The sequence below is a fragment of the Balaenoptera musculus genome, chromosome 20, assembly GCF_009873245.2.
Source record: "Balaenoptera musculus isolate JJ_BM4_2016_0621 chromosome 20, mBalMus1.pri.v3, whole genome shotgun sequence".
NCBI classification, from domain to species: Eukaryota; Metazoa; Chordata; class Mammalia; order Artiodactyla; family Balaenopteridae; genus Balaenoptera; species Balaenoptera musculus.
Genome location: NC_045804.1, coordinates 5107345 through 5116326, shown reverse-complemented (window position 1 = coordinate 5116326; position 8982 = coordinate 5107345).

The following is an 8982-nucleotide window of genomic DNA, read 5'->3' as shown; positions in this document are numbered from 1 at the left end:
GATGGCTTTCCCATCTTGATGGTTGCTGTCTTTATCACGACCTCTTAGCACATGGTTTTGGAGCTGAACTTTAGCTGCAAGTGATAGACACCCAGCTGGAACTAGCATGGACCCAAAGAGGAATTGATTGGAAAGATTTGGGGGGCAAAAAATAAACCCAAACGGAAGAATGAAATATCAAAGGCAGATTGGGAAGACTATAGTCTGTCTTCAGAACACGTGTGGTACTGTTTTTCTCTGCAGGGTAGCTTTCTTCTCTCTTGTTGCAGGTCTGCTCTCTTCACATGGTGGGAAGAGAAACTGTCCTCAGAGGAAGGGAGGAGTACTAGGCAAATTAATGTTCTTTCTGGACATTGTTAAACAGCAATTTTTTTTAGAAACAAAGTAATGAGGATTAAAGAGACTTTACTAAGTTCAACAAGCACCATTTGACATATTCACAATTTAATAGACAGAAGCTATCAGTTAAGCAAATAAATAAATGGGGTAATGGCAGTGCCAATGGAGGAATAACTCATTACTTTCTGACTGTGGATGGATGCAGCTTAGGTATTTGATAGGGTGGTGACTGAGGCAGTGTGATCATGGACCATCAGTGAGATGACATGGCTTCAAGCCGCAGCTTGTGTGACCTTGGGCAAGTCACTCCTTGTTTCCTTATCTCCCAAAGTGGGAATCATGGTACTTGTCACCTCGAAGTGTGGTACTTGTCACCTTGAAGTATGGACATGAAGTTTGAATGATATAATGTTTGTAAAAGGATATCGCAAAGCCTCTTAGATTTTAAGATGCAAGAGGGGAGAAACCGATACATAAATCCCAACACTGCCTCAGGTTTCTATAGGCCCTTTGCAGCTCACTGATTTTCAAGGTCATCTTGCAAAATAAGGAGGGATAGGGAAAAGTCTCCCCACATTTGAGGTGGAGTAAACAGGTCCAGAAAGGTCGAGTGACTTCACCAAGATCACACAGCAGAGTCAGTACCAGAGTGTGCTAGGCATTCAAACTTCAGCCTGGAGCAGTCAACATGACTGGTTAGTCAAGGATGCCTTCTGGGCGAGTGACACAAACCCTGACATAACTTACGAGTTTAAACAGTGATGACATGTACTTCTTCACATAGCAAGAGTTCTAGTGGTAGGACAGGCTCCAGAACCAGTGGATTCAATAGATCAATGATGTCACTGGGGACCCTGGTTCTTTCATTTTAGCTCTCCCAGCCCCTGAGATGCCTTCACCCTAAGGCTAGTTGCTGGCATGGGTGCAGATGGCTGCTATTGGCAATTAAGTCTATGTGCTTCCTTGTTCACAAAAGAAAAAAGAAAACAGTCATCCGAGTGTGGAATATGTTTATACATATTCCATAAACAGCAATGATACACTGCTGTGTAAAGAACTACCCCAAAACTTAGCGGCTGAAAACCCACAAACTTTGACCTCTATCTCACAGATTTGTAGGTCAGAATTTGAGCGAAGTTCAGTTGAGCAGTTTTTCTGTCTCATGTGGCATCAGTGACAGCCATTCAGTGGTTTTCAGCTGGCGCGTGGCTAGTCTTGGGGGGGTCCAAGGTAGCCTCACCCACATCTCTGACACTTGGCTGGAGATGTCTCAGTTGGGGTGGTCGGCCAGAGCACCGACGGTCTGGCCAGAGCACAGATGGTCTCTCCAAGGTGCTCTCAGATTACTCAGAATTTTCCATGGTGGCTCAAGAATGCCAAGAAGCTGCATGGCTTCTTATAATTTGGCTTCAGAAATCTGGGACTGTTGCTCCTAGCACGTGCGCTTGGGCATGAAAACAAGTCACTCGTCTCCAGCAACAAGGAGAGAGAAATTAGATTCCACCTCTCAGTGGGAGGAGGAGCGAAGCCTTTGTGGCCATCTTTGTGTGTTCTTTGGACTGATGGAGCAAGTTTCTGTCGTGTTCACCAGCCCCCTCTCCCAGAGCAGTCACCTGATCCCCTCAACACCCTTACATTCTTCCACCTGCAGTTTCTTCACTAGAGCAATAGAGACCCACTGCTTCAGTTGCTCTGAAGTCTGGCCGGCAGAGAGGTAGGGGATGTCAAAGGAAAATCTACAGGTTGTATGGTCAGAATAACTGGAGTTCAAAGCCCGCCATGAGACCTTGGTCAAGGTCTTCGGTCCTCTCTAAACTGATTGTGTCATCTGTAAGGGAGGTAGGGTCACAGTGGGCCTCACCTCACTGGGGCTGGGGGACAGGCTTGGGTGTGCTTGTTGGCTGTTACTAGCTACCCCACCTTTCTGCCGCTCTGCCCCTCAATCCGTCCAGCCCAAACTTTCAGGGTTGGTTGAGGTAACTGAGGAGGTGATTTCCGAACCTCCAGCAAACAAAGCCTCAGTGTTCTCAGAGGAGGGCAGGTGTGTGTCTCCTCCTTCCTGGGGGGGTGGGGGGTGGTAGGAGCAGTGGGCGGGGCTGAGGCATTTTCCCAGCGCCACTCAATCACATCTCCCACCCATCTGACCCCCTCCCTGGAGTGGAAGAAATGACCGAAGGGAGAATGGAGGGCATCTCAGGTGAAGGCCTGGACCAGTGCTTTGAGACGATTTGCATCACAAAACTTCTCGCAAAATCAGGGTAGGGCTTCCTGCTAACCCGAGGAGGACCCCAGGGCCAGTCCCAAGCTCTGATTCCCCACCACACACACCCGGGGACCCCTCTGTGCGATGCTGTATTTAATTTTGCTAGTTCTGTGAAAAGGAGAAGGCGTATTCTTAGATGGGTCCCATTCCTTCCGTCACCTTGGGCCCGGGCGCCAGGGTGTCCGGGGCTTTCTGAAGCCGCTGCATTTCCAGGGGAAGATGTGCGTTCTGGGTCCAACAGCTTCTTGCCATCGTGGGAGACGTGGAGGAGAACTGGCTGCTGCGTCTCACCTGGAGGTTAGACTGTGTCACACCTGTTCTGATAATGTCCTCAGGCAGAAGAGGGCAAGCTTTCTTTTCTCCCTGGTCATCTCCCTCACACGCACCTCTTTCCTGCATCTTAGCCTCTGCCTCAGCCACCTCTACCCCATCCTTTGACCAAACTTCTCTGCTTTTAAAGCCAAAGTAGCGTGCAGCTCCTCCAGGAAGCCTTCTCTGGCTACACAGGTGTGTGCACCAGCAGTGATCTAGTTTTAATCAGTTTTGTAACTTGTCCCTTCCTTGGAGAAGCCTTTCCAAGTCAGACTCTCTTTTGCCTCTATTATAGCCTCTTCTTTCTATCCTTGTTGGTTTCTTTATTTCTTATCACACTCTGCAAGTATTTAGTTTGGTTATTCACTTATTTATTGTTTGTCTCTCCCGCAAGGACAAGGACCTTGACTCTCAACTTTGTAATTATACCCCCAGTGCCTTGCATAGTGTCTGGTGCTTACTTGGTGCCAAATAGTTGAATGAATGAATGATCGAATGAGTGAGTGGTCCCCAGTTCCATGCAGAGGCAGAAAACTACCAACTTCCATCCTTCGTAGCACTTCTCAGGCCGACACTATCCGTTTTTTTGTTGTTTTTTGTTGTTTATTTACAGTGGGGGGGCCAGGTCCTGTGAGACCTGGCAAGCTGTGGTGGGGATGTCACCATTTGAGCCCTGTTCTTTTTCTTTTTTTAAAAAAATTTTATTATTTATTTATTTATTTAATTTATTTTTGGCTGTGTCGGGTCTTAGTTGCGGCGCGCAGGCTTCTCTCTAGTTGTGGCGTGCGGGTTTTCTCTTCTCTAGTTGTGGCGTGCAGGCTCCAGGGCACGTGGGCTCTGTAGTTTGTGGCACGCGGGCTCTCTAGTTGAGGTGCACGGGCTCAGTAGTTGGGGCGAGCCGGCCTAGTTGCCCCGTAGCATGTGGGATCTTAGTTCCCTGACCAGGGATCGAACCTGCGTCCCCTGCATTGGAAGGTGGATTCTTTACCAGTGGACCACCAGGGAAGTCCTGACACTATCCTTTTTATATGTGGTAACACCACCCACCTTAACCCCTCATGATGCCATAAACCGTCAAAAATACTGACTGGCAGAGTGGTGTTGGTGTGTAGGGGCAGCCAATTAATTCTACCAGCTTGGGCAGCTTGCTGTAAGATCGCGCTTTGGGTGGAGCTTTGTGCCTGAGATTCTGGGGGTTGACTCAGTACAATGTGGGGAATGAATAAGTTTGTCCACTTGCCAGGACACCATTTACCTGCCTTTACCTTGCTACCGAGGTAAGCTTGTCAGCCAAATGGAACCAGCCAATGTGGACATAAGGCCCTATTGAGGGTATTTTAAAAATATGATATGCTTCTTGACCCTAAGACAATACAATTTATTGGAGGAGCCAATAATGCAAATAATCAGTGATGCAAAAGAGCACGTTGTCAATGTTAAATGACCGTCATGGATCACGGTGTAAAGCAGGTTCTGAGAAGAGAGCCAGCACCGGAATGGGGCGGCAGGGAAGGCCAGCCCAGAGGAGCCTTGACGGGCACGCCTGGCACAGGGCATGGCATAGGGATGCCACTCAGTAAGGACAAGCCTGGCAAAGGCGGAGGAACATTCCAGGCAGGAAGAATGGTGTAAGTAATAGGTGGGAGGTTATGAGGACCCGAGCTAGGGTAGGAATAATGGTGGAAATCAGACATCTCCAGGCATGGAGGGCTTGGAGAAGGGATGGAGCAAAAGAATCAAAACTGATGCAAAGATTTCAACCCTGGTGTCTGGGAGACTTAGAAAATCATAGGCACGAATAAAGAATCTAGAAAAGAAAGCCAATTTGTGGGTGGTGTCTTATTTTGGATTCTTCTCAAAGCAGACGTGTACTTGGGTGTAAGTAATTGATTTGGGAGTTTATCTTTGGAAGCACCTTGAAGGATGGCGGTGCTGGGAGTGAATCAGGAGGGGGGAAGTCAGTTAATGGTGGGTTAAGGAGAGGTTATGCCTTGAGCATCCAGGGCTGAATCTTACTGGAGACCCTTTGAGCAACTGGGTAGAGTAAAATTCAGAATGGCCAAATCGAAGGAGGGAAAGGATGAGATATTTAACCAATAACTCCCTTCCCTCGTTGCTTGAGGGTTTTCCTTGGAGGGATTAAGCCCCTGGCACTTCTGAGATGCTCCTGCAAAGAGCTGAACAAGTCCCAGGAGCATACCGAGGAGCTGGTATTTACTGAGTGCTTGCTCTGTGCCAGGCACCGTCCCAAATGTTTTCCAGCTCTTAACTCATTTGTGCTTTGAAACAGCCCTATGAATTATCCCCATTCTACAGATGATGACACTGAGGACAGATCCATCAGTACCCTGTTGCTAGAAAGTACCAGAGCTGGGCTTTGAGCCTAGGATTTAGTCTGGCTCAGATCACCCGTTGAACCTGATGCTTTCTTGCCTCAGAGTGTATCTGCTCTTAGGTAGATTTCCACTTTTTGATGAGTAAAACAATGGAAACTTAGAGACTTTCCCAAAGTCATGACCCGCAGACCTGTGCCCTCATACCATGTGTTATGTATGTTGATTGATGAAGACAAGGTGTCTGGCTTTGAGCACTCATGTCCCAAGCCAGTGCTTTACTTATTCCCACCATCACACTGACCCCTCTCTCCTGCACTGTGGTCCATTTAGATCCATCACTTTGTTTGTCACCATTGCAGGACTGTTGGAGGCATCTCCTTTCGATAAGGGGGAGTAGAATGGGTGACGGAAGAGCGTGCATGGGGCAGGGATGGGGCAGAAGGAAGGACCCGAGAGCAGGTGGAATCATGGGGTCACTAACATTTATTGGGCACCTGTCATAGGAAGGACACTGTGCTGGGTGCTTTCGACCTGTCCAGCCACGTTCTGACACCAGCTTGAGCAGGGCACCTACTCCTCCTGGAACAGACTCTGGTGCAGCAGGTACAGGTGTAAGAAGATTTAGCCCTTGCTTCCCGGAAATTTATAGCCCCACTATCTGGAAGCGTGGAGTAGGGAAGAGATGTTTCTGAGAGACGCCTCTGGGTTCGAGCCCTGGCTCTGCTCTTTACTTGCCCCACGACATTAAGCAAATCGCTTAACTGTTCCCAGCTTTGATTTTTCTTTTCTCTAAGATGAGATTAATAATAGCACCTACCGTTGGCGTAGAGAGACTGTATGACATGATGCATCGTAAATGTTCAGGACAGTGCCTGGCACACAGCAAGCTCCCAGAGAACGGAGAACCTCAGCAACTATGACATTGGTATTGGCGCTACCGGTAAAAACAAGTGTACGCTGGTGCCAAGAACCCTATTGCAAGCACTACATCGAATTTCCAAATACCTCTGAAGCCCCTACTCTGTGCAGCGTTGGGGATAAGAGGATCATGACAAAGAGGAACGAATGCCCGACCTCAAGAAACTTAGTCTAGAAAAGACTCAAAGTGCTCGTTGGTTGAATGGAGTTCTCTCAGGTCATGGACATCTGGGAGGACTTCATGGAAGAGGTGGCATGTGAGCTGGCCTTGGAAGGTAGGTAGAAGATATGTACAGAGCTCCATAAGCAGAAGCAGTCTGGGTAGAGGAGGCACTTGGATCTACAGTGAGGACTAGAGAAAGCTGAGGTCGGCTTGGAAACAGCAAATATTCCAGTTAGCTTGGAGTACAGGGGGGTTTGTTGGATAAGGTCAGACCATAGAAGGCTTTTGATGCCAGGCTGTCAGGTTTACATGTAATTTTGTGAGCAGTGAGGGGCTTCTGGAGGTATTCTTCCTCCACAATTTTCATTTATATGTATTTGAAATTTAACACACTAATTCTGAATTTAATTTGGAAATGCAGAAGTCCAAGAATGGCCACGCAACGCTTGAAGGAAAGTGGGTGAAATGTCCCACTGAATATTAAGATCTAAGAATTTTATAAGAATTAAAGCAGTGTGATGATGGCATGGAGTTAGAAAAAAATGGACCAATAACAGAACAGAGAACTATGAACCTGCCCCCAAAATGTGGAAACTTGATACATGAGAGAGTAGATACTGCAATTTTTTACCACCTGCATGTGGGTGGATATTTATAAGGGGTGTGTGTGTGTGTGTGTGTGTGTGTGTGTATATATATATATATATATATGGTTTTAATCTATTTTAGAATAGATTTACAGAACAGTTGCAAAGATAGTACAGAGAGTTCCCATATACCTCACATCTAGTTCCTCCTGTTAATTAGCATCTTTTATTAGCATCTTTTACTTGCAACAGTGAATGAATCAATATTGATACATTATTATTGATTAAACTCTTGCTTTATTCCGATCTCCTTAGTTTTGATCTTATGTTCTTTTTCTGGTCCAGGGTCCCACATTACATTTAGTCGCATATTTCCTTAGTCTTCTCTGGGCTGTGACGTTTCTCACATAAGACTTTCCTTATTTTTGGTGACCTCGATAGCTTTGAGGGGTACTGGTCAGGCATTCTGTAGAATGTCCCTGCACTGGAATTTTTCTCATGCTTACGTGATAGGGGAGTTCTCTGTCCCCTGCCCACCCTCCACACTTTACTCTTGGAAGGAAGAGCAGCCCTCCCTGAAGGAGCCAGAAGTTGGGCTCTAGTCCCTTCAAGGCAGAATATCGACAAGAATTTTGTTTATGTTCCCTCATATATTTATTTATTCAATTATCTACGTATATCCGTATGGAATCATGAATATTTGTTTTATACTTTGGGTTATAATCCTACACTATTGTACTTATTTTGTTGCTCAGATCATTCCCCAACTTCGGCCATTAGGAGCTCTTTGACTTGGTTTCCGTATCCTTTTGATGTACCCCATCACTGTGTGGCATGTGTGCATGTGCTTTCATGCAGTCTTACTTTCTGGGGCTATCAGATGCTCCAGGCTCATCTTGTATATTTCCTGCCTCAGTCCTAGAATCAGCCATTTCTCCAAGGAGCCCTGGATCCTTTTATTGGACAGTGGTATTAGAAACAAACCATGGCTCTAGTGCTTATTGCTACTGGGGTATCGTTGCTTCTAGGACCTCTCAGCAGAGAGAGCAGGGAGACACATGTGTGCATACTAACCCACGTGTATACACATATCAATAAATATCCTGCAGGACTGTGGGACGATACATTTCTGTAGTTCTAAGCCACGCAGTTGTACAGCAGCCCCAGGAAATTAACACAAGCCCCCCCTCCTCTTCAGCCTGCCCCCCTTCCTTCTTTTATACCCTCAGTGTTTCCTCCATATGCATGGCTCTCTTGCCCTCCTCTGTGGTTGTTTTGTGTTTGTGTCTTTTTGTTTGGCTACTTCCTAACTATTCCTTCCAGAATCAGGTCAGACACCTGCCTTCTGGACACCTTGGCTGTTGCCCCCAGGCAGGGTTAGGTGCCCGTGGTCCATACAGCCTCTTTCACATCCACGCGGTTATCACGATGCTGTTTCCTCCTCAGGCTTGAGTGAGCCCCTCTGGCTTGACCCCTGCTTTCCTGCGCCCAGTGTGTGCAGGTGGTGAATGAACGAGAGGCGGCTGCAGAAATTGAAGCCTGACTGACCGGGCCGTGGGAGCTCCAGAATTTTAATCTAGGAGGGTCTCAGGGTGGCAAGTGGTTTGCACAAGTGGAGCCTTGAAATCAAGTTTGCTTAGCACTTAGGGATGGGGAGATCAGGCCCATCCAGGGCCTCCAGCCCTGGAGGGTCACCTCCCTCTACGATCCAGTGGAAGCAGATACTAATATCCTGTCTCTGTGTCAGATGAAGAATCCGAGGCATACATGATAACTCCAACGTGAAGGTCACACAGCTAGTTGTTGGCAGGCAGGGGTTGCAACTTAGCTGGGTTTGCCCGACTCCAGGGCTACTAAGGTTAGTCGTCCTGGGCAGAATTTAGCTTGGTGTGACCCACCTTATGCACAGAGGGCAGCCTAGATCTAACGGAGCTGGCAGTGAGGCTGGAATCCCAGCCTTGTCTCCGGAGTTAGGGCGCAGGGGAGGACAGCTGTTGCGGGCGGACCCCAACCATTCCTATGCTGCTCTGCGTTTGTTGTGGCTGGAAGACGGGACTACATCTC